Source organism: Podarcis liolepis, assembly GCF_965112155.1.
Source record: "Podarcis liolepis genome assembly, chromosome: W".
In the NCBI taxonomy this organism is placed as follows: Eukaryota; Metazoa; Chordata; class Lepidosauria; order Squamata; family Lacertidae; genus Podarcis; species Podarcis liolepis.
Window position 1 is genome coordinate 5,737,178 of NC_139568.1, and position 24,134 is coordinate 5,761,311.

A 24,134-nucleotide genomic window follows, 5' to 3' on the forward strand; every position below is an offset into this window, starting at 1 on the left:
TATTCCAGCTGAACTATTAAATTTTGTTAAAGATGATGCTGTTAAGGTGCTCCACGCAATATGCCAGCAAGTTTGGAAAACTCAGCAGTGGCCAGAGGATTGGAGAAGACCAGTCTACCTCCTTTAGAGGAAAAGGCCTTGAGGGGAGGACCTGTTGCCTCCACAATCCTTTGTAAACATGCATAAGCTGAGAGGCAATTGTCCGACAAATGTGGTGCTGTGCGGAGGCAGGAACATTTTCCTGCAGTTAAGCATTTTCTAAGTTCCTTTCCCGAAACGTCCCCAAACGGTTCTGAAGCCTCTCTAACCTCAGAAGTCTTTTCCTCTCTCCAGAATTCTGGGATTCGAGGATAACTTCATGGAGAAGGAAAGAAACCTGCAGAATCAGCAAATGAGTGCCCGCCGGGAGCCTCCACCCCCACCGCTGCCACCAAGCAGGCTGTAAGTTGCCTTAGAGGTGTACTGTGCCCTCCCGCCTCCTTGCTTTTAAGGACTACTTGAGTTCTGTTCTCATCTCCCTGAGGCGTATCCGTGACAAGGAGAGCATGAGCAAGAAGCAACCCCAATGACCCACACTATGCGCAAGCTCTTTGTGCCTTCCACACATACGCAGTCCGGACAGAGAGAGGGACTCATCAAGCACGTCCTCGCCAAGAGAGAGAAGGAATATGTCAACACCCAGAATTTCAGGTCAGATCATGCAAAAGTGCAAAGACCAGTGGAACCTGTATCAGAGTTGGGGCTGGAGAAAGCGACATCTACATGACAGCTTTATTGTTGGGTGCCAGGCAAAGTCTGTCCTGTTCACTCAGGCCACATGGGTGGGTAATTGAAAGTATTAGTTGTGGTGGGCAATTTTCCTTGGTGCCACATACTGAACCGTGGCTTCATATTATGAGCAGAACGGCAGCCTCTCCTCCAGGTTTGCACACCTCTCCCCCACCCCAAGCCTATTGGGAAGCTTCCACTTGGATTTTAAATTAACCACAGTTTGGTGTGTCCAGATCCTATGGTGGTTCATTTTACCAGCTTTGTAAACCCACAATTGGAAGGTGGCTTGTTTCAATGAGCCATGGTTCAAATGAAGCGGTTTGTGCAGCTTCAGACATTGTGACAAGATGCAGTTAATCCAAAACTGAAGCAAAACCTTTGGAACTCCTCCTAAAAGCTGTGCTGGAGGACAGGGAGGTGTGACCCCCCCCCCAACACTTGGTGTGGGTCATCCTTATAATGCTAAGCTTACTACTTCAAACAAAGTTTTTGAGTTTTTGCTTTGGTTATTTCCTTGTACTGTTAGTAGTAAGGTAAAGGTAAAGGGACCCCTGACCATTAGGTCCAGTCGTGGTTGACTATGGGGTTGCGGTGCTCATCTCACTTTATTGGCCGAGGGAGCCAGCGTGCAGCTTGCGGGTCATGTGGCCAGATTGACTAAGCCACTTCTGGCGAACCAGAGCAGCGCATGGAAACGCCATTTACCTTCCCGCCGGAGCGGCACTTATTGATCTACTTGCACTTGGACGTGCTTTTGAACTGCTAGGTTGGCAGGAGCAGGGACCGAGCAACGGGAGCTCACCCCGTCGTGAGGATTTGAACCGCAGACCTTCTGATCTGCAAGTCCTAGGCTCTGTGGTTTAACCCACAGCGCCACCCGTGTCCCACTGTTAGTAGTACCCAGTGGCCATTTGTTTTTCATGTCTGCTTTTATGATATGTTTATCAGTATGTGGTTAGCAGCTTCAGATGCTACTGTTTCTGTGCTGTATTTCTGTGCTGTTTTCAGAGTCGGGAATGCCCATTCCTTCATGGCCAGCATGGAAACACAGAAGGCTAGCCATTTAGGAGGTTTGCAAAGAGGACAAGGGTGTTACGGGGTAATCTTCTAGCAAACAAGCTTGGCACAGCAGATCTGAGAGGTGGTTTTCTGCTCCCGGAAAGCCAGCCTGGAAACCAGGTTGCCAGGTGAAGGAAGAATGGAGAGATCAACCAACTCACTTGCCTTCAAAGAATTTCTGGTTGCCTGTGGCTACTGGGATAGTGCTTAGATATCAGGCTGGCTGACACATCTTAAAAAATACAAGGGAAAAGCTTTTTTTCTTTCATTAGCAAAGCTCCTTTGGGGCCCCGAATAGCTAAGCTGAGGAAGAAGTGGCTGGTATTACTTGTTTGTTCTTGGTCCTGATCTTGCCTGCCCTTGCACACTCCTGTTGTCTTTGCATATTTAACCAGCACGTCTGTTCCGATTGGAGTCCTATTCCTGCAGTTCCACATCCTTCTCTTTGGCACTTGGGCATTCGGTTCCAGGAGCTGGACCTGAGCACAGAGGCTTTCTTCTACTTGGACTCGACAAAGGAGCAAGAGTGGCTGACAGCTGTGGAAAAGGCTTTGCGTTCCAAATCCAAGTACAAGAAAGTAAGTCCAACCCCACCCATTTCTTCAGCAGCCAGACAGCTGTCAGGAGCTGGAGTGAGGAGGAGGAGGAGGTCAGCAAGAAAAAACACCTGGTGTCAGTGGTGTTTTATTCAAAAGAAGCCAACATTCTTTATTCAAAGAAACCCAAACCGTGCAGGCCTCATGATCACAGAAACCTTTCCTAACAGGTCTTGCCCCAGTGAGGTAGTTGTGATGGCTGAAGGTTGCTACCCTCCCACCACTCTCTGAAGTCTCCTCCTCCCCCTGGTCCTTCCCAAGCAACCTGAGACTCTGACACCTTGCCTGTCTTTGCTCCCTCCTCTTAATTTCTCTGTGTTCTGGGAGACCAGCAGGGAGGGGAGCTGATCGCAGCAGGATGGGGAGACCCCCTGGCTTCTTCAGCAGCCTGCCTGATCTCTGCCTCTTGACCCCCGCCTCCAGCCTCCACCTCTGCCTCGGATTCTGGGCTGCTGTTTGCCACAGAATCTTCCTGCCCTCCTGCCTCTTCAGTTTCCAACACCTCCTCTTGCTCACAGTCTGCTCCCTCTTCTCCCTCGGACGACCCCCCCCCCCACCAGTTCCCTGGCTCTGAGCCTTCTTCCCTTGGGGGATCCCCAGTTGGTGCCACCTGCCACTCCTATCTGCATCCAGCCGGCCCAGGACAGCAAGCAATGAACAGAGCTGGTAGACATCCCAGTACCTTGCATCTTCTAGGTGCAGCTGGTCCGTCTAGTCGGAATGATGTTGCTCATCTTTGTCCGGAAGGACCAGCTCAGCCGCATCAAGGAAGTGATGAGGGAGACAGTGGGCACAGGCATCATGGGGAAGATGGGGAGTAGACCCTGAGAGCGGAATTCCCTACGTCTATCTTTCTGTCTGTCTATCTGTTTTTCTAATCTCTGTCAACCAGTTTCCCCCTCTTTCCTGCTTGCTCACTAACAGGCATCTTTGCTCCGCCCCTGCAGGGTAACAAGGGGTGTGTGGCCGTGAGGTTTGTCTTCAACAATACCAGCTTCTGCATGGTCAATTCCCACCTTGCTGCCCACGTGGAAGACTTTGAGCGCCGAAACCAGGATTACAAGGATGTAACTTGTTGGTCTCTGCTATCTGGAGAAGCAAACTGAGTCATGTTTCTGTAACTTTCCTGCCTGTGTGTAGCTCAGGGTAGGCAGCATTTGTTGTTGTTTAGTCGTTTAGTCGTGTCCGCCTCTTCATGACCCTCTGGACCAGAGCACGCCAGGCACTCCTGTCTTCCACTGCCTCCCACAGTTTGGTCAAACTCATGCTGGTAGCTTCGAGAACACTGTCCCACCATCTCGTCCTCTGTCGTCCCCTTCTCCTTGTGCCCTCCATCTTTCCCATCATCAGAGTCTTTTCCAGGGAGTCTTCTCTTCTCATGAGGTGGCCAAAGTATTGGAGCCTCAGCTTCACGATCTGTCCTTCCAGTGAGCACTCAGGGCTGATTTCCTTCAGAATGGATAGGTTTGATCTTCTTGCAGTCCTTGGGACTCTCAAGAGAAGCAAAAAGAAATGGATATTGATTGATTTTTAAAAATGAATGGAGTACGTAAAATCTCTCAGGAAAAACAGTGAATGTTGAACTATAAGATAACGGATCAGGAGGTGGAAGGGGCTATCCAAAACATGCAATTAGGCAAATCTCCAGGACCAGATGGTTTGACTTCAAGATATTACAGATCTTTGAAAGAATGGTTAATACAACCATTAAAGGAAGTCTGCAATGAAATATTGGAAGGAAGACGAGCACCAGAGTCGTGGAAGGAAGCTTACATTACACTTTTACCGAAAACAGAGACTGAAAAGACACAGCTTAAGAACTACCGCCCTATATCGCTGCTTAATGTGGATTACAAAATCTTCACAGATATTTTGGCTAAAAGATTAAAAAAGGTGTTAGCAGAAGAAATTCACACAGATCAAGCGGGCTTTCTCCCGGGCAGACATCTGTCTGACAATATGAGGAATATAATTAATATTCTAGAAAAACTACAAGTGAATATTAATACTAAAGCAGTCTTGATATTTGTGGATGCAGAGAAAGCCTTCGACAATATTTCTTGGAGTTTTATGAAGAAGAATCTACAGGGGATGGGGGTAGGACAAGGTTTTGAAAATGGTATAGGTGCAATTTATTCAGAACAAAAGGCAAAATTAATTGTGAATAATGTGATCACAGAAGAGTTTAAGATTGAAAAAGGGACACGACAAGGTTGCCCAATTTCTCCATTGCTTTTTATATCGGTCCTAGAGGTTTTGCTAAATATGATTAGAAAGGACCAAGAGGTTAAAGGTATACAGGTGGGAGCTAAACAGTATAAACTGAAAGCATTTGCTGATGATTTAGTATTGACTCTACAGGAGCCAGAAGCTAGTACTAAAAGGGTATTGGAACTGATTCAAGAATTTGGACAGGTTGCAGGTTTCAAGTTGAATAAGATGAAAACCAAGGTTTTAGAGAAAAATTTAACTATGAATGAGAGAGAGAAGTTTCAGAAGGAGACAGGACTAACATTGGTTAAAAAAGTGAAATACTTAGGGGTTAACATGACTGCTAAAAATGTGAACTTATTCAAGGATAATTATGAAAAATGTTGGACTGAAGTGAAAAAGGATTTAGAAGTATGGACAAATTTGAAGTTATCATTGTTAGGCCGAATTGCTGTGATAAAAATGAATGTGCTGCCAAGGATGTTATTTTTGTTCCAAACATTGCAAATTTTGGATAAGATGCATTGTTTCAAGAAGTGGCAGAAGGATATTTCTAGATTTGTTTGTCAGGGCAAGAAGCCTCGAATAAAAATTTAAGATATTAACGGATGCTAAAGAAAGAGGGGGATTTGCCCTGCCAGACCTTAAACTTTATTATGAATCAGCTGCTTTTTGTTGGTTGAGAGAATGGCTGTTTCTTGAAAATGAGGAAGTTTTGGATTTAGAAGGTTTTAACAATGTATTTGGTTCGCATGCATACTTGTGGTATGATAAGGTAAAAGCACACAAAGCATTTAAAAATCACATTGTTAGAAAAGCATTGCTTAATGTTTGGAGAAGATATAAAGATTTGTTAGGGGGGGGGGAAACCCCAAGATGGTTGTCACCAATGGAAGCGAAGGCACAGAAAAAACTCCATATGGAGGCCAAATGGCCGAAATATTGGGAAATTCTGGAGCAAGAGGGAGATAGATTAAAACTGCAGAGTTTTGAAAAATTTAAAAATAGAGTGTGAGACTGGCTTCATTATTATCAAATAATGGAGGCATTTAATTTGGACAAAAAATTAGGATTCTAGGTAGAAAAATCAAAATTGGAAACAGAACTGTTAGATCCTAAAGTCAAGAATCTGTCAAGAATGTATAACTTGCTGTTGAAATGGAACACTCAGGATGAAACGGTGAAATCAGCTATGATTAAAGGGGCACAAGATGTTGGACATAACATATTGATGGCTGACTGGGAACAGTTATGGACCACAGGTATGATGTTTACGGCATGTAATGCCTTAAGAGAAAATTTAATGAAAATGATTTATAGGTGGTACATGACACCAGTTAAGCTTGGAAAAATCTACCATTTGCCCGATAATAAATGTTGGAAATGTAATGAGACTGAAGGTACATTTTTTCACCTTTGGTGGACGTGCCCAATGATTAAGGCATTCTGGGAGATGATTTATAATGAAATGAAAAAGGTATTTACCTTCCTTAAGAAACCGGAGGCCTTTCTCCTGGGCATGGTCGGCCAATTGGTGCTAAAGAAGGACAGAACTTTTTTTATGTATGCAACAACAGCAGCAAGAATACTCATCGCAAAATATTGGAAGACACAAGATTTACCCATCAGGGAAGAATGGCAGATGAAGGTGATGGACTATATGGAACTAGCGGAAATGACTGGCAGAATCTGAGACCAGGGAGAAGAGTCGGTGGAAGAAGACTGGAAAAAGTTTAAAGACTATTTACAGAAATACTGTAAAATTAATGAATGTTACAAAAATGTTGGAATGATGTTATATGGCTTTAGTAGAAATGTTATAAGGAATTAAGTATAAATAGATTAATAGAGCATTAAAGGGAAAATAAGGTTAGAATGTGTTAAGACAATTATAGGATAGAAAACAGAGGAAGATGGAAAGGAATTGCTGAAACAATTAATAGAAGTGGAATACAAAAAGGGAGGTGCGAGGAGGTCGTGGAAATTAGTGAAAGAAAGATAAGATATTGAAATTGGATTGTGTTTTAAATGGTTTTTGTTTTGTTTTGTTAGATGTATGTTAGTGTTTTGCAGTGTTTTTTTGTGTGTGTATTGTATTGTCGTATGTTTTTTCTTTTTTGGTTTTTTGTAGTGTTGTGTTTAATTTGTTGGAAAATTAATAAATATTATTATAAAAATAAAAAATAAAAGAATTGGCCTTGCTGACTGGGGCTCATGAGAGTTTCACTTCAGCAACACCAGGAGGGTGCAGTGTCAGCGATCCCTGCTGCTGCAGCTGCACCACTAAGGTTTCTACTAGAGCAGCCAGTAGAGAGCAACATAAACCAAGTGGCAGAGATGTATTAGATTAGATTATAGCAAATGTGGGCAACTTCTCCAGTGATCGGGGTGGGGGTTGCAGTTTGTTAAGGGCAGTAACGCAAAAGCAGAGCGGCCATTTTGCATGGAGAAGGTTCCAGGCTCAGTCACCAGTGTGTGTAGCTAGGGCTGGGCATGATCTCTGCCTGAAAGCTGCTGCCAGTCCATGTAGTCAGTCCTGAGTTTGATGGGTCAATGGTCTGCCTCAATATAAGGTAGCTTCCTATGTTCCTGTATACTACAGCAGGGTTTGGAGGGCCACAAGCTCCCTGCCCATGAATTCAAGAACCAGGGGAAATTCTAAAAGTCTTTGCTGAAAGGACATCAAAGCAGGGGCCAGGTGAACCTCTTTGGGAGATTATTCTGAAAGGTCGGGTGCCATGACTGAAAAGGCCCTGCCATGCTTGAAAGAGCAGGAGTTCCCTGGGAAAGGGATTCTAGTCAGTGGAGAGGCAGTGCAAACATAAGTGGGCCTTCTTCTGGTACCCTTTTCCCAAACCTTGAAACACTTGAAAGGCCAAATGGGATGCTCTGAATTGGGCCTGGAAGCAGTTCAAGAGCCAGTCTAGTTCACAGAGCACTAGCCTAATATGATCATACTGCCCAATCCTAGTTATCAGTCTTACTACATATTGCAGGAAGTGGCAGCAGGCTGCCCCCCGCCCCCCGCCCCCGTGAGCTAGCCTGTAGCTGTGGTTGCTTTGCTTTTTTCCAGCATTGTCATCTGATCACTAAAAATGAGCTTCAGAGACTTCTGACCTACGACCAGGTGAGAGACATCTTTGTGTTATATGTGGTGGTTTAGGATATTGCCCTGTTTATTTCCTTTGTCTGGGATACCCCAGCCTAGGCTAGAGAAACCACTTTCAGACAGTTAGGAGCAAAGAACATAGGATGACTGCGACTTCTACAAATGCTTTTTAAGGTTGCAAGTTTGTGCAACCTGAATTAGAAGCAAGTCCCAATTAAGTTGGAGGGTTGCCTTGAAATAAGTAGGACTGCTCTGCAATTTCCCAGTTACAGGGCTTTCCTAGCTCAGCACACGCTCCAGATGTTGTTGGACTCCCATCAGCCCCAGCATAGCTGCTGTCCAGCAATATATATATATATATTTAGATTTCTCTTTATTAATTTTCATACACACATATACACACATATGTACAGAAAATAAATTCTTCACGGAAAAAAAACAATAATAAGAACAACATAACTTAATTATAAGAAGCAGAAAAAAACACGAAACAAAACAAAGACAAACATGTAAATTATTGACTTCCCTCCATCTCACTTTTGGGTTATGTAATACATTTTTTCCCGCAGTTTTTCTTTAAAACTTTTGTATGTCGAAGGGTTATATTAAGCCTACTGTGATCTTTGGATTTTTTAAATCTACTTCAATATAGGTTATGAATTTATTCCATTCTTTAATAAACTTTGTTTCTTTCTGGTCTCTATTTTTGTGTGTTAATTTTGCCAATTCTGAATATTCAAATAATTTACTTTGCCAATCTCTTACCGTTGGGATATTGATTGATTTCCAATTTTGGGCGATTAAAATTCTAGCAGCTGTTGTTGCGTACTGGAATAAGGTCTAGTCTTCTTTCTTAATTTCATTGCCAATCATTCCCAGAAGAAAATTATCAGGTTTTTTAACAAAAGTATATTTAAACCTTTTTTTTTAGTTCATTATAAATGAGCTCCCAGAAGTTCTTGATTTTTTCACAAGTCCACCACATGTGGTAAAACTACCTTCCTTGTTTTTACACCTCCAGCACATTTTGTCTCCATTCTTATAGATTTTTCCTAATTTTACAGGGGTGATGTACCATCTGTATATCATTTTTTCCATGTTTTCTCTTAAGGCAACACAAGCAGTGAACTTCATATCTTTATTCCAGAGCTTAATCCAACTATCGTATTCCAAATTATATCCCAGATCTATCGCCCATTTCACCATAACTTCTTTTATTTCCTCGTCCTTAGTATCCCATTCTAACAGTTGATTATACATTTTTGATAAGAGTTTTGAATTTCCTTCCAGTATTTCTATCTGGAATCTTGATTTTTTTTCGTTTATCCCAATCTTTTTATCTTCTGCCCACAGTGCATTAATTTGATGGAATTGTAACCAACTCGTTAATTTATCTCCTAGTTCTTCATACGTTTTGATCTGCCAACCTTTTTCTGTTCTCACCAATAAATCTTCATATGTCCATCTATTACCTTCTATGTTTGTTTTTTTAATTGTTAAGATATCTATTGGTGATAACCACCAGGGAGTTTTCCTTTCAAGAAGATTTTTATTTCTTTCCCAAACCTCTAGCAGAGGTCCTCTAATGATGTGACTGGAGAATTATTTATGTACTTTTGCTTTATTATGCCACAAATATGCGTACCAACCGAATCTGGTGTTAAAGCCTTCTAAATCTAATAGGTCTGTGTTTTTTATTACAATCCATTCTTTAATCCAACAGAGGCATGAGGCCTTGTAATACAATTTCAAATTCGGTACCGCAAAACCTCCTCTTTCTCTTCTATCTGTAAGCAATTTAAATTTAATTCTAGGCCTTTTTCCCTGCCAAATGAATTTAGATAAAATTTTCTGCCAATCTTTAAATACTTTGTTTCCTCTTATCACCGGAATATTTTGAAATAGAAATAACAACTTTGGAAGTATATTCATCTTAATTGCGGCCATTCTTCCTGACCATGATAATTTTATTCTGTTCCATATATCTAAATCTTTTTTAATTTCTTTCCAGGTTGTTTCATAATTGTCCGTCATTAAATTTATGTTCTTCATAGTTAGCCAAATTTCCAGGTATTGTGATGGCCTGGGATTCCGAGTCTGAGAGTGAACCGGAGGAATCCCAGCCGGCACAGGAGTCCCCGCCTCCAGGGCCGGCTGAACTGGGGCAAGGCCTAGATGCTGAGGAGCCTGCACCTGTGCCAGATCCTCAGGGGCAGGCACCAGGTGAAACCATTCTGGCCCCAGAGGTGCTGGAGGAGTCAGTGTCTACAGGTGAGCCTCCCCCGGGGCCCAGTAACCCTTCGGCCTCTCCTGAACTGCAGAGGCTTAGGGCAGAGAGGCGAAGGGAACTGGTCTCTCCCAGGAGGAGTGCTCGCCTTAAGGCCAGGAGAGGCGGGGCTCCTGGGGGCCGGGACCGCCCCCGGCCTTAGAAGAAGATAAAGGTCAGGCAGCCCGGTCCCAGGTTGCGGGAGCAACGTCGTTGTGGAGTACCTGCTTTTACCCAGACCTAGATCTGCACTCCCGGTGTGCCTGTTCCTCGCCCGGCTTCCTGCTTCTGCCTCTCCGGTGTTCCTGTTCCCCGCCTGGCTTCCTGCTTCTGCCCTACCAGTGTTCCTGTTCCCCGCCTGGCTTCCTGCTGCTGCCCTACCAGCGTTCCTGTTCCCCCGCCCGGCTCCCTGTTTCGGACCTCGCGTCTCATCTAGTGATCGTCTACCCTGCTAGTGACTCTGGACTGAACTTCGGCTACGGTATTAGTACCTTTCCCCCCGGGACCAGCACAGGTATTTTACATTTTTACCGCTTTAATTCCAATTTTAGCCTCCAATTTAGTATCATTATAAATAAAAGAGGTGATAGAGGGCACCCCTGTCTCGTACTCTTTGAAATTTCGAAATAATCAGTTAAATCATTATTAATAATCAATTTTGCTTTCTGGCTTGAGTAAATAGCTTTTATCCCTTCCAGGAAGGCGCCCTCTATCCCTACTGTTTCTAGACATCTTACAAGGAATTGCCAAGATACATTATCGAAGGCCTTTTCGGCGTCAATAAAAATTAGTGCCGCAGGTATTTCATTCTTGGCCTCTAGATATTCAATGATGTTAATTATATGTCTTATGTTGTCTTTTAATTGTCTATTGGGTAAGAATCCGACTTGATCTGTATGGATGAGGTTTCTTAAACATTTCTTAAGACAGTTGGCCATTACTTCCGCAAATAATTTATAATCATTATTTAATAATGATATTGGTCTGTAGTTTTTCATATCTAATTTAGCTGTGTCTGGCTTAGATATTAATGTAATATAGGCTTCCTTCCAAGAGTCTGGTGTCTTTCCGCCGCTTAAGATGTTATTCGCTACTTCGCACAGCACCGGGGCTAAATATTCCTCTAGAACTTTGTAGTATTTAGCTGAAAGGCCATCAGGCCCTGGAGCCTTTCCTAATTTCATTCTTTTTATCGCATCCTGGATTTCTTCAATTTTTATAGGATTATTTAATTGTGTTATTTCTTCTTCTGTTAATCCTTTTAGTCTATTTTCTTCTAAATATTTCTTTATTTCTGTGCAGTCTTCTTTTTCTCTTTTGTATAATTTTCCATAAAATTTGATGAAATTTTCCTTTATTTTCTTAGGTTCTTCCACAATTTGCTCTTCTATTCTTAATTTGTTGATCATATTTTGTTTTTTGTTTTTTCGTAATTGCCACGCTAGTAATTTTCCGGTTTTATTTGCTGATTCAAAGAATTTTTGCTTCCATATCTTGATTCTCCATTCTACTTCTTGGCCTACTAAATTTGAGTATTGCGTTTGTAATATTCTATAAGTTTGTTTAACCTGCTCCTCAGTTGGGTTTATTGCTAGTTTTCTTTCGCAATCTCTTAATTGATTGAGTATTTCTTCTTCTTTTTTGCTCTCTTAACTTTTTCCTATAGTTGTTCTGATTAATTAAAAATCCTCTTAACACTGCCTTACTGGCATCCCAAACTATCTCTATATTAGTCTCTTTATTTAAATTCATCTCAAAATATTATTTTAACGTTCTTTTGGCCTTCTCAATTATTTCCTCATTTTCAAATAGATAATCGTTCATTCTCCATCTGTATCTTCCTTGTAATCTGCTTTTTATCTCCAACGTTACTGAGCTATGATCTGAAAGAGTTCTGGGTTGGATTTCACATTTACCGTATTTTTTGCACCATAACACTCACTTTTTTCCTCCTAGAAAGTAAGGGGAAATGTCTGTGTGTGTTATGGAGGAAATGCCTACGGGTGGCATGCCTACGGATTTTCCTCCTCTAAAAACTACGTGCGTGTTATGGTCGGGTGCGTGTTATAGAGCGAAAAATACGGTAAGTGCTCTTAATGTTAATTCTCTTGAGACCCATATTTGATCCAGCCTGGCCCAACTTTGGTGTGGTTCTGACAGGTGTGTATATTGTTTCGTTGTTGGATTTTTATGACTCCAGATGTCTATCAGAGCTAGATTTTCCACCAGATTATTAAATGTTCTTGGTAATTTCCCCTGCTTAAGTTTTCTTCTTTTCATGCTTCTATCTAATCCAGGTGTTGGCACGGCATTCAAATCTCCAAGTAAAATCATCTTATGATCATCCAATTCTGTTAACATTTGTTCCAATTTTTTAAAGAATTCAGCTTTATTCATATTTGGTGCATAGACATTTATAACGTTAATCTTTTCACCCTGATGGTTGATTTGTACTCCTAAGATCCTTCCTTCATCGTCCTTACATATTAATATTGGGTCCCATTTCTCCTTCACGTATATCACAACTCCTCTTTTTTTATTAGTGTCTGAATTAACAAACTCTACCCCCAACCTTTTATTTGCTAGTATATGTTTGTGTTTTTTTGCCACGTGTGTTTCCTGAAAACAGATCACATCATAATTTTTATTCTTTAACACCTTTTGAATTTTGTTCCTTTTAGATTTTTCGTTCAAACCATTAACATTCCAGGACACAACCTTTAACGACATTATATTGTTTGACTTTAATTTATATTCTAGTCTACCTCTTCTCCATTAACTCTTCTTCTTCCTCCTCCTCTTCTTCTCCACCTACTGCTCCTTCCTCTTCCACTTCCTCTTCTTGTGTTAATTTTCTGTCTCTCCCCTGAGGGGCGCACAATCTTTTTTGTTTGTTTGTTATTCTTATTTTTCTAAGTCTTAACCACTCTCCTTTAATTTACCTTATTACACCCGTGTGATTTTGTTTTTCTTATTTTATATTCTTACAATTTCTTTTATATCACTTTCTATTGTATTTGCTATTTTTTTCAGACAGAGTATTACCTTTGAAGTCAATTAATTCAACTGTATCCTAAAGTACAACCATAATATCTCCGAGTACCACCAATGTCTGCTAGAAAATATGTACTATTATAATATACAGTTACAGATCCAGTTGAATAATAAAATGTCCAGAAATCAAAGAAAATAGCTTCACTTATAATCCCAGTATATCTCAACCTTGGCAATCCTAAAGTCTTGTTTATACACCTTAGTACCTTCCTTAGGCTCTTGTTTTTCTTCAAATGATTCCCCCCTCCTAGGGTATTATTAATAGTATATGACAATATAGTTTGTGTTTTCCCAAATCATCCCTTAAAACCTTAACACCCTCTGAAAGTTTGGTAAATTTCTCCAAGACTCAAATAATTATTACTTATATATGAATTATTCCTGTTAAAGTGGTTTTCTAAAGTCCACGTAGATTCTGATGGGAGAGCAGTAGTTCCTTCTTCTTCTTTTTAAAAAATTAATTAATTAATTAATTAATATTCAGTTCCGATTTCTTTTAATTTCTTTAATCTTCCACCACTTGCCGGTTTAATCCATCACGTATAAAGGATATTCTATAACTTAGTCCATGTCCTAATCCAAGGTCTAGTAAGGCTAATAATTCAGGCTTTAATCCACGATCTAAATCAGACCTGTAAACCAATTAGATCCCAATGTCACAAAATCACTGGTCCGGTCTCTATCACGAAATCACTGTTTCAGCCTCTGTCCCTGAAGAAAAGGAGATCACTGGTCCAATCTCTATCACCAAATCACTGTTGCAGTCTCTATCACAAAAAAGAAGAAATCACTGGTCCAGTCTCTGTCACCAAATCACTGGTCCGGATTCTGTCCCCATTTCCTGTTTATATTTTCAAGTCCATAAAAAAATGTAAATGTCCAATTCAAAATGTTGTAAATATCCAATTATAGTCTACTGGGGTGTAAAACCCCCTGTTTTAAACACTTAAAGTTATTTTTCAAATTTTCCCAGGGTTTATCGGGTGATATTTTCCACATTCCAATTATTTCTGGTTTTTTCTAGCTCCAACGCTTGAATGTAAATCTTTCCCAGAGAGAAAAAAAACAACAAAAAAGAAAACGGGAAAGAGCGGGTTAACTTAAGTCCAGTTTTTCAGCAGTAAGGATCGAAAGAGAACCCAAGATCATTGCAGTCAAATATAACCTTTTTTCTTAGACAGTTCTTATTTAAAAGAGAGGAGACGTTTCTGCCAATCTTCCCTTATTCTTGTCTTTACTGTAACTTTGTTATTTTTAACGCAGCTTCCAAGCTTTCCCTGTTTTCTTTTAAATTAAACTTCTACTAGTCTTTCAATCAGCTCTGTGGTTATTACGTTTCTAATTATCACTCTCACTGAGAGGGAACAACAAAGTCTCTGGATAGTCCTTAATCTGTTGCTTTGTTTTACAAATTCAAAAGTCTATTTGCCTCACAAAAGCTACTGTGGGCTTTTGTTATGTACTCACGCAGTCAGGCTAGAGGCTGCATTCCTTCCTTTACCCCTGCGACTTTGTATCCTACCGCCATTTTAACTCCTCCACCGGGATGGATTCCTTAATTTAATCCTTCAACATCCAGTGTTCACTTAATGTGTTCTTTCAAAATTTTATTTTTAAAATACTTCTCTCACACTAAGGATCCGTTCTTAAATTTTTGAAGATTCGCCGCTTTCTCTAGCGAGAGCCAGAGATATCGCAACACAGGGTCGGTAGCTTCCTCTTGCGCTTGCAATCCCGTCGTCTTCGAGCTCTTCAAGAAAAAACCCCCGAAAGAACAGCCGGACCGCATCCACGCTGCCGGTTAGCCATCCCTCAAGGGTATCCCCCTTTGAGTTTTTTGGGGGGTTCAGTGCCTTTGCAACTCCCCCAAGCCCCTGTGTTGTTCGGAAAACCCCGACGAGGCTTTCCGCGCTCCCTTTCTGTCCCGCGGCGGAAACCGGAAGCCCTTGCTGTCCAGCAATATCTAAAGGTCTAAGGTTTCCTGCTCTAGGTTTTGCATCAATCTGGAAAATCTGTGTTGCTCACATGTTCTTATCAGCAGATACTTCCATTAAGTCCAATTAAATTGCTGGTGCTTTTTGTTTTACATTTTTCTCTCCAAGGTTTGTGTGTTCATCATGTTGACGACCTTTCTCCCACTTGGCATAAGGATCATTGGTATTTTGTGTTGAAACAGAGGCCTGATTGCTGCACCTTATGGTGGATTTAAACTCTGTGAGCGTAGTCATGCCTTAGCCCTTTGAGAAGGATGCTGCAAGGAAGGCAAGGGGGGGCAGCCTCAGACTTCCAACATACGCAAAACCATCATAAAACATTAAAAACTTCCCTAAAGGCTGTATAGTTACTTATCTCCTTGACATCTGACGGGAGGGTGTCCCACAGGGCAGGTGCCACTACTCAGAAGGCCCTCTGCCTGGTTCCCTGTAACTTCGCTTCTCACAGTGAGGAAACCGCCAGAAGGCCCTCGGTGCTGGACCCTGATGCCTGGGCTGAACAATGAGGATGGAGACACTCTTTCAGGGCTGAGGCCATTTAGGGCTTTAAAGGTTGGCACCAACACTCAGAATTGTGCTCAGAAACGTCCTGGGAGCCAACGTAGGATGCAAGAGGATGGTTTTGCAGTTGCTCATAGTGTTGGGGTGTATTCTGGTGGTTGTTAACAGTTTGTATGGTTTATTGGTACATATAACATTGCATATTGTAGGTATGGCTAACCTGTGGTCTGCCAGATGTTACTGAGCTGCAGTTCCTGTTGGCTCCAGCCATCATGGCCAGTAATCAGGGATGATGGGAATTGGAGTTCTGCAGCATTGTGAGGGCCACGTGTCTGCTGCTCCTGAGTTAGAGGATTTTCCTGTTGTGTGATGCAGCAAAGTAATTTAAGATGACATGGGGCAAAAATGCACAAGCATCCTGTACCTTTAATAAGTGTGTATAAGATAGGATTTCAGCAGGTATACCCCTTTTTTTGCACTTGGCTAACCTACTAGTAGGGACGCGGGTGGCGCTGTGGGTTAAACCACAGAGCCTAGGGCTTGACGATCAGAAGGTCGGCGGTTCGAATCCCCGTGACGGGGTGAGCTTCCCTTGCTCGGTCCCTGCTCCTGCCAACCTAGCAGTTCGAAAGCACGTCCAAGTGCAAGTAGATCAATAGGTACCGCTCTGGTGGGAAGGTAAACGGTGTTTCCGTGTGCTGCTCTGGTTCGCCAGAAGCGGCTTAGTCATGCTGGCCACATGACCCGGAAGCTGTACGCCGGCTCCCTTGGCCAATAAAGTGAGATGAGCGCCGCAACCCCAGAGTCGGTCACAACTGGACCTAATGGCCAGGGGTCCCTTTGTTGTTGTTGTTGTTTAGTCGTTTAGTCGTGTCCGCCTCTTCGTGACCCCATGGACCAGAGCATGCCAGGCACTCCTGTCTTCCACTGCCTCCTGCAGTTTGGTCAGACTCATGTTTGTAGCTTCGAGAACACTGTCCAACCAGGGGTCCCTTTACCTTTACCTTTAACCTACTAGTACTTCACCTTGGTCTTCCAGCACAACAGTGGCTGTTAATAGACTCCATTGTCAGGCAACAGGGGGTCTTTTGCTTCTCTGCTGATTAGCAATTTCTTTTTGGCTTTAGCTAAACATTCAGCGTACCCAAAAGACAGCTTTTGCTGATTTCACAGAGGGAGAGATCAAGTTCATCCCGACGTACAAATTTGACTCTAAAACAGATCGCTAGGACTCCAGGTAAGCGCCTGCTTGATAGTTGAGCCTTTGTAAGTAAGTCCTCTCAATCATTCTTCTGCAAGGCTTGTTTGTTTTTCCTAGTCTGCCGAGATGCTAGTAGTGTCCTGCCTTTCCATCCTCCTGAGCAGGCTAGTAAAAATATATATATATTTTATTTTTTTAAAAAAAATATTTTATTGAATTTTCAAACACAAGATAAAAAGTAAACACACAAAATCCCTTCACCAAGAAAATAACAAACATAAAAAACAAATACAAATACACCAACAAACAATATAGAAAAGAAGAAATAGTAAAAAAGAAAAACCAACTGTTCAAAACATTTTTTGTATAACTAACTGGACTTCCTCACATCTCCCAAACCCTGCGTTCCTTGTAATAAAAAAAAATACCAGCAAATTATTACCTTGTTTCATATCTTATTTTGTACTTTTCAGATGTTATATTTCTAAATTTAAAGTAGTTTTTGTCAACTTATTTATACCTTAAATTAAACATAGTATTACTTTAAATTTCCACCTTTAGTTACTTATAACTTAGTTTTCTATATCTCCAATTCCAGTTACTGGAGCCATATTTTTTTTAAATCGTGCAATTTCTTAACATTCATACAACTTATATTGTTTTTGTAAATAGTCCTTAATTTTTTTCCAGTCCTCTTCCATTGTTTCTTCTCCCAAATCTCGAATTCTGCCAGTCATTTCAGCCAGTTCCATATAGTCCATCAATTGCGTCTGCCACTCTTCCAGTGTGGGCAAATCTTGTGTCTTCCAGTGTTTTGCAATAAGTATTCTTGCTGCTGTAGTTGCATACATAAAGAAGATTCTGTCCTTTTTTAACACTCTCTGGCCGACAATGCCCAAGAGGAAGGCCTCTGGTTTCTTGACAAAGGTATATTTAAATACCTTTTTTAACTCATTATAAATCATTTCCCAGAAGGCCTTCACTTTTGGACAGGTCCACCAGAGGTGAAAAAATGTCCCTTCAGCCTCCTTACATTTCCAGCATTTATTATCAGACAGGTGATATATTTTTGCAAGCTTGACTGGGGTCATGTACCACCTATAAATCATTTTCATAATATTTTCCTTCAAGGCATTACATGCTGTGAATTTCATTCCGGTGGTCCATAACCTTTCCCAGTCCTCAAACATAATGTTATACCCAATATCCTGAGCCCATTTTATCATGGCTAATTTGACTGTCTCATCCTGAGTGTTCCATTTAAGCAGCAAGTTATACATTCTCGAAAGTACCTTAGTCTTTGGTTATAACAATTCTGTCTCTAGTTTCGATTTTTCCACCTGGAATCCTATCTTGTAAAAATATATATTTTAAACATGGCTTTGTGCTAAGCAAGCTGTTGGAGGAGGGCTAGAGTTGAGGGCTGGACGGACTTCCTTTCCTCTGCAGCCAGAATGGACACCAAGCCACGGAGGAAGAGAGAGATCCAGCTCTCCTTCACCTGCTCACTTTGCTTGCATGGAATTCTGGGTTGCCAAAGGCTGCTAGGCGAGTTGTGAAATGCAAGGCTGTGATATGTTGTCTTCCTCAAGCCATCCCTGCTCAAAGTCTCTGGAAATGTTTTGGCTCCTTTTCCTCACATTTGTGTCAAGGAAGTCTGGGAATGAGACTTGGTGCTCTCTCAAGATGAGTCTGCCAGGGCATAAGAGCATGAGAGCAGCCCTGCTGGATCAGGCCATTGGTCCATCTGGCCCAGCATCCTGTTCTCACATTGGCCAATGAGATGCCTCTCGGGGAGCCCACAAACAGGACCTGAGTGCAACAGCACGCTCCCCTCCTCCAAGCCATACTGCTTCTCTTGGTGGAGTATGTTCTGTGGCCATTATGGCTAGTAGCCATTGAGCCTCACCATCCAGGATTTGGCATATTCTTGTGGTTCTTGACAACTGTCAGAAGCCACCTAGGCCTGCTAGTTTCATTGCTCTTGCTGTGGTAATGGGGGAATCAAAAGGACAGGCGGAACATGTAGTGACGAAGCCGGAAAACGGCAGGCTCCTTTGGGCAGCATTTCAGGTGCCAGAAAGGGTCTTTTGGATCACTGAAAAAATAGTGTCTGAACAAGAATAACGGGGCCCCTTGCTTTGGGGAAGGATCATCATTTGGTGGTGTGCCATATGCTTTGTATGCAGAGTCTCAAGTTGAAAGGCACCTCCACCTGAAAAAGGATTGGGCCACAGAGAGCTGCTGCCAGCCAAAGTATGGCTGGGGCATGTTCCACAGGGGGGAATGCACTGGGACAACCGATCTCAGTGATCACGGGTAGGAGGAGGAGTTACGCTAAGACCAGACCATGTCATTACAGAGGAGGCAGGTTTAGTCGTTGTCTGAGGACTATCCCTGCCTCCGGGTCTGGTCCTGACCGGATGGATACTAGAATAAGCAAGGGATACCCACATGACCTGAAAGTGTTGCTGTGCATACCAGGTCAATGATTCATAAGACCACTGCCATCCATGACTTGATCATGGATGGAGGACTTGACCTGGCATGTGTGACAGAGACTTGGTTGGATGAAGCAGATGGGCCTGTCCTTGCCGCTGCTTGTCCACCAGGTTTCTCTTACGCACAGCAACCCAGGTCATGTGGGCGGGGAGGGGGGTTGTAGTGATTTTTAGGAAGTCATTCGTTTGCACCAGGCGTCCTATTGGGAAGACCCAGTTTTCCGAGTGCATGTTCTGGAAGTTGGGCAATAGGGGCAGTACAGGATTCCTTTTGGTGTACCGACCTCCCCGCTGCACCAAGGATTCCCTGCCCGAGCTGCTTCAGGTCGTGGCGGATGTTCTCCTAGAGACACCTAGTTTGGTTGTCCTAGGGGATTTTAACATCCATGCCGACACGACGTTACAAGGGGCCGCTCGGGACTTCGTGGAAAGCATGGCCTCCATGGGGCTGTCCCTGAATAAGTCTGGCCCAACCGATAGCCGCGGACATGGCTTGGACCTGGTGTTTACCTCTATGGATGCTGCTGGTGATCTGACACTAACTAAAAGTGAAACGAAAGAAGTCCCATGGTCAGATCACTTCCTGGTGCAACTGGACTTCTCTGCGACCCATCCCCTCTGCAGGGAGGTGGGACCGATTCGGATGGTCCGCCCTCGCCACTTAATGGATCCAAATGGTTTCCAGAGAGTGGTAGGGGATGCTCTATCCCATGTTGATGGCCTTTCCCTGGTGGCCCGCTGGAATGTGGAGTTAACCAGGGCTATTGACTGTTTGGCTCCGAAGCGCCCTCTCCGATTGCATGGAGCCCGGAGAGCCCCGTGGTTCTCCATGGATCTGAGGGCAATGAAACAATCATTGAGACGGCTAGAGCGCCGGTGGCGGATAACTCATTCTGAATCTGACCAGAAACAGGTTAGAGCTCAACGTCGAGCCTACCATGTGGCGATAGCGATGGCGAAGAACACTTTCTTCGCCGCCTCTATTGCATCTGCAGAAAACAGCAGCAGGAGACTTTTTCAGGTGGTTCACAATTTAGCGGAACCACCTGCAACATCGGGGCCCAGTACGGGCCACATTATCTCCTGCAATGATTTTGCAAAGTTTTTTGCAGATAAAATCGCTCAGATTCGGGAAGAAGTAGACTCCACCGTGGGAGCAGGGCCAGGGCGGGAGAGTACAAGAGTCCTGTCTAGTCAAGTTGTGTGGGATCAATTCCAATCTGTTACCTCCGAGGATGTGGACAGGCTGCTTGGACGAGTGAAGCCAACCACCTGTCTCCTGGATCCTTGCCCATCCTGGCTTATAAAAGCTAGCCGGGAAGGACTGGGCGATGGGCTTCGTGGGGTGGTGAATGCTTCCCTCCGTGAGGGAGCCTTCCCAGACCCGCTGAAAGAGGCGGTTATTAAACCGCTTCTTAAAAAACCATCTTTAGATGCTGCCACGATGGCCAATTATCGCCCAGTCTCAAATCTTCCATTCTTGGGCAAGGTGATTGAGCGAGTGGTTGCTGAACAACTCCAGGCACGCCTGGAAGAAGCGGACCATTTGGATCCCTTCCAGTCAGGATTCAGGCCTCATTATGGGACTGAAACTGCCTTGGTCGCACTGGTTGATGATCTCCGGCGGGCTAGGGACAAAGGTGAGAGCTGTTTCCTAGTTCTGCTGGATCTCTCAGCGGCGTTTGATACCATCGACCATAACATCCTTCTGGACCATCTTGAGGGGCTGGGAGCTGGGGACACTGTCATACAGTGGTTCCGCTCCTTCCTCCTGGGCCGTGTTCAGAAAGTGGTGGTGGGGGATGAGTGTTCAGACCCCTGGGCTCTCACTTGTGGGGTGCCTCAGGGTTCTGTCCTCTCCCCCATGCTTTTCAACATTTACATGCAGCCACTGGGAGAGATCATCAGGAGGTTTGGGCTGGGTGTTCATCAGTATGCGGATGATACCCAGCTCTACTTTCTGTTTTAAATCATAACCAGTGAAGGCGGTGAAGGTCCTGTGTGAGTGTCTGGAAGCGGTTGGAGGATGGATGGCGGCTAACAGATTGAGGTTGAATCCTGACAAGACAGAAGTACTGTTTTGGGGGGACAGGAGGCGAGCAGGTGTGGAGGATTCCCTGGTCCTGAATGGGGTAACTGTGCCCCTGAAGGACCAGGTGCACAGCCTGGGAGTCATTTTGGACTCACAGCTGTCTGGTACGTAGGCTGAGACCCTATCTGCCTGCAGACTGTCTCGCCAGAGTGGTACATGCTCTGGTTATCTCCCACTTGGACTACTGCAATGCGCTCTACGTGGGGCTACCTTTGAAGGTGACCCGGAAACTACAACTAATCCAGAATGCGGCAGCTAGACTGGTGACTGGGAGCGGCTGCCGAGACCATATAATACCAGTCTTGAAAGACCTACATTGGCTCCCAGTACGTTTCCGAGCACAATTCAAAGTGTTGGTGCTGACCTTTAAAGCCCTAAACGACCTTGGTCCGGTATATCTGAAGGAGCGTCTCCTCCCCCATCGTTCTGCCTGGACACTGAGGTCCAGCTCCGAGGGCCTTCTGGTGGTTACCTCACTGCGAGAGGCCAAGTTACAGGGAACCAGGCCGAGGGCCTTCTCGGTAGTGGCGCCTGCCCTGTGGAACTCCCTCCCATCAGATGTCAAAGCGATAAACATCTACCTGACATTCAGAAGACATCTGAAGGCAGCCCTGTTCAGGGAAGTTTTTAATATGTGACATTTTAGTGTATCTTTCATCTTTGTTGGAAGCCGCCCAGAGTGGCTGGGGAAACCCAGCCAGATGGGCGGGGTACAAATAAATTATTATTATTATTATTATTATTATTATTATTATTATTATTATTGACTTAATTAATGAATTGTGGGGTTGGAAGGGATCACGAGGGTCATCTAGTCCAACCCCCTGCAATGTAGGAATCCAAACTGGGGGAGGTCAGAAATTCATTCTGACCTGGTAGAAGGCAGCTTTTGATTTCCTAACAACTCTCTCCATGAGGCAAAATGCCTGCACACCTGCAAGGTCCGCCCCTTCAGAAGTTGGACTCCCAAGCCCCATCATCTCCAGCTGTTGACCGTGGTCAAGATCACAGGCCGTGTGTGGAGCCAAAGTTTGACTGTGTGAGCCTTGTGTGTTGCCTCAGCCAGTCCAACAGTCCTGGTGTCTCTCCTGTCTCCTTGCAGTGGGAAGTGCCATGTGCCAGCATGGTGTGAGCCAATCCTCTGGAGAGGAGGCAGCGTGAATCAGCTCAGCTACCGAAGCCACATGGAATGGAAAAGGAGCGACCACAAGCCCGTCAGCTCCCTCTTCCTCACAGGGGTAACACCTGCCCTGGCCAGGGCTATCGTCTATTCAGGGTTTTTAATTGCCTGCTATGTGGCACCTCCTCGAATCTGGGCAGGCCCTGACCAACAACCAGACCCCTTTCCACAGAGCTCCTCCTTGGCCAATGACTTCCGGTGCAAGGAGTGGGCAGGTTTTGGCTCTGTTAAATCCCTAGGCTTCCATTCTCCACTGTTCTGAGTACACGCTGCTCCTGCAGGCATGGCAGACCACATGGGCTGAACTGTATACCTTAACCGTTGGCTCCATTCATGCAATGGAGCTTCTGTGGTACTTGGCTTGGAGCATTTGGCTTCAGCCCATTGGCTCTGGAAGTCATAGCCGCTGCCATCCTGGGGAAGCTCTCAGAGTTACAGTACTTGCCTCTTTCAGGGGGGTGCATCAGGCCTTTCTGCTCTTAACTCATGCCCCCCCTTTAGTCCATAGCCCCAACAATGTGCTCTGTCCCCCCCCCCATAGGTGAAGGTTGTGGCTGACCGACGGTACCGGAAAGTGTTTGAGGATATTGTTCAGTTGATGGACAGGATGGAGAACGAATTCCTTCCCTCCCTGGAGGGAGGTAAAGACGAATAGGATCCTCTCCAACCCCTTAAAGAGGGTTTGCTGCAAAAAGACCAGGGGGGAAAGAAGCCCTTGGCCCATCTAGCTCAGTCTTGATTTCCGGGGGATCTCTCCCAGCCCTACCTGGAGATGCTGGGGATAGAACCTGGGACCTTTGCAGGCAAGGCAGATGCCCTTCCACTGAGCAGCAGCCTCTTCCTCCTCCTCGCAGGCAAAGACTCCAGGGGTAGCCAGCGTGGTGCCCTCCAAATGCTGGACTACAACTCCCATCATCCCCAGCCAACATGGCCAGTGGCAAGTGCAGCAATATATGGAGAGCCCCACGTGGACCTGTTGCATGTGCAGTCCCCTAAATGAGACCACGGGGCCAAGGACAAACTTCCCCCTGGAGCACGTTTCCTTGCCTCTGCTGAAGGCAAGCACTCTCTTTCCTCCCCTCCCCCCTTTCCGTTCTTAAATTTTCCGTTTGAGAATGTGAAGTTCCGGCAGCTGCAGAAGGAGAAGTTCCAGATCACAAACAACGGGCAGGTCACCCTCCACTTCTCCTTTATCCCCAAGCTCAGTGACAGCCAGGATTGGAAGCCATGGCTTCGCGCTGAGCCCTGCGAGGGATACTTGAAGCCCAGCGCGTCTTTCTCTGGAATCAGAGAAGTGTAGTGTGGGAACCAATTGACGGAAACCAGCCGTCATTTTGGGGTGCAAGGCAAAGAAAAACACACACAAAGGCAGCAATATTTCCATGGACGGAGGGTAAAAAGGTCCTTCCTCTCTCTCCTCCGATTTTATTATCCTTTGTTCTCTCCAGCCGCATGGCTGCATTCCAATGTCTCACGTTACCTCATCCGGTCAAGCTTTAACCCACCCACAAACCATATAGGGTTACACTGCCCAGAGGGGGGAACATAACTCCTTATAGGGTCAATACATTCTAATACATTGCAAGCTCAGAGTGCTGG

General features: G+C 44.2%; 1 long non-coding RNA gene and 1 pseudogene across 2 annotated transcripts in view; one reads left to right on the top strand and one right to left on the bottom strand.

Moving 5' to 3' along the window:
• The window catches only part of LOC310697811 (inositol polyphosphate 5-phosphatase OCRL-like), a 49,505-nt pseudogene extending 25,670 nt beyond the window's left edge, over positions 1–23,835 (top strand). The window contains exons 4-11 of the transcript in view: positions 2,260–2,408; positions 3,123–3,243; positions 3,351–3,493; positions 7,711–7,764; positions 16,689–16,798; positions 22,458–22,593; positions 23,077–23,176; positions 23,594–23,835. The product of the transcript in view is annotated as an inositol polyphosphate 5-phosphatase OCRL-like (transcript). The remainder of the gene's footprint in view (positions 1–2,259; positions 2,409–3,122; positions 3,244–3,350; positions 3,494–7,710; positions 7,765–16,688; positions 16,799–22,457; positions 22,594–23,076; positions 23,177–23,593) is intronic.
• LOC310697728 overlaps positions 1–24,134 on the bottom strand; it is a 984,178-nt gene that overhangs the window by 487,960 nt on the left and 472,084 nt on the right. The gene's annotated exons all lie outside the window — the stretch shown is intronic.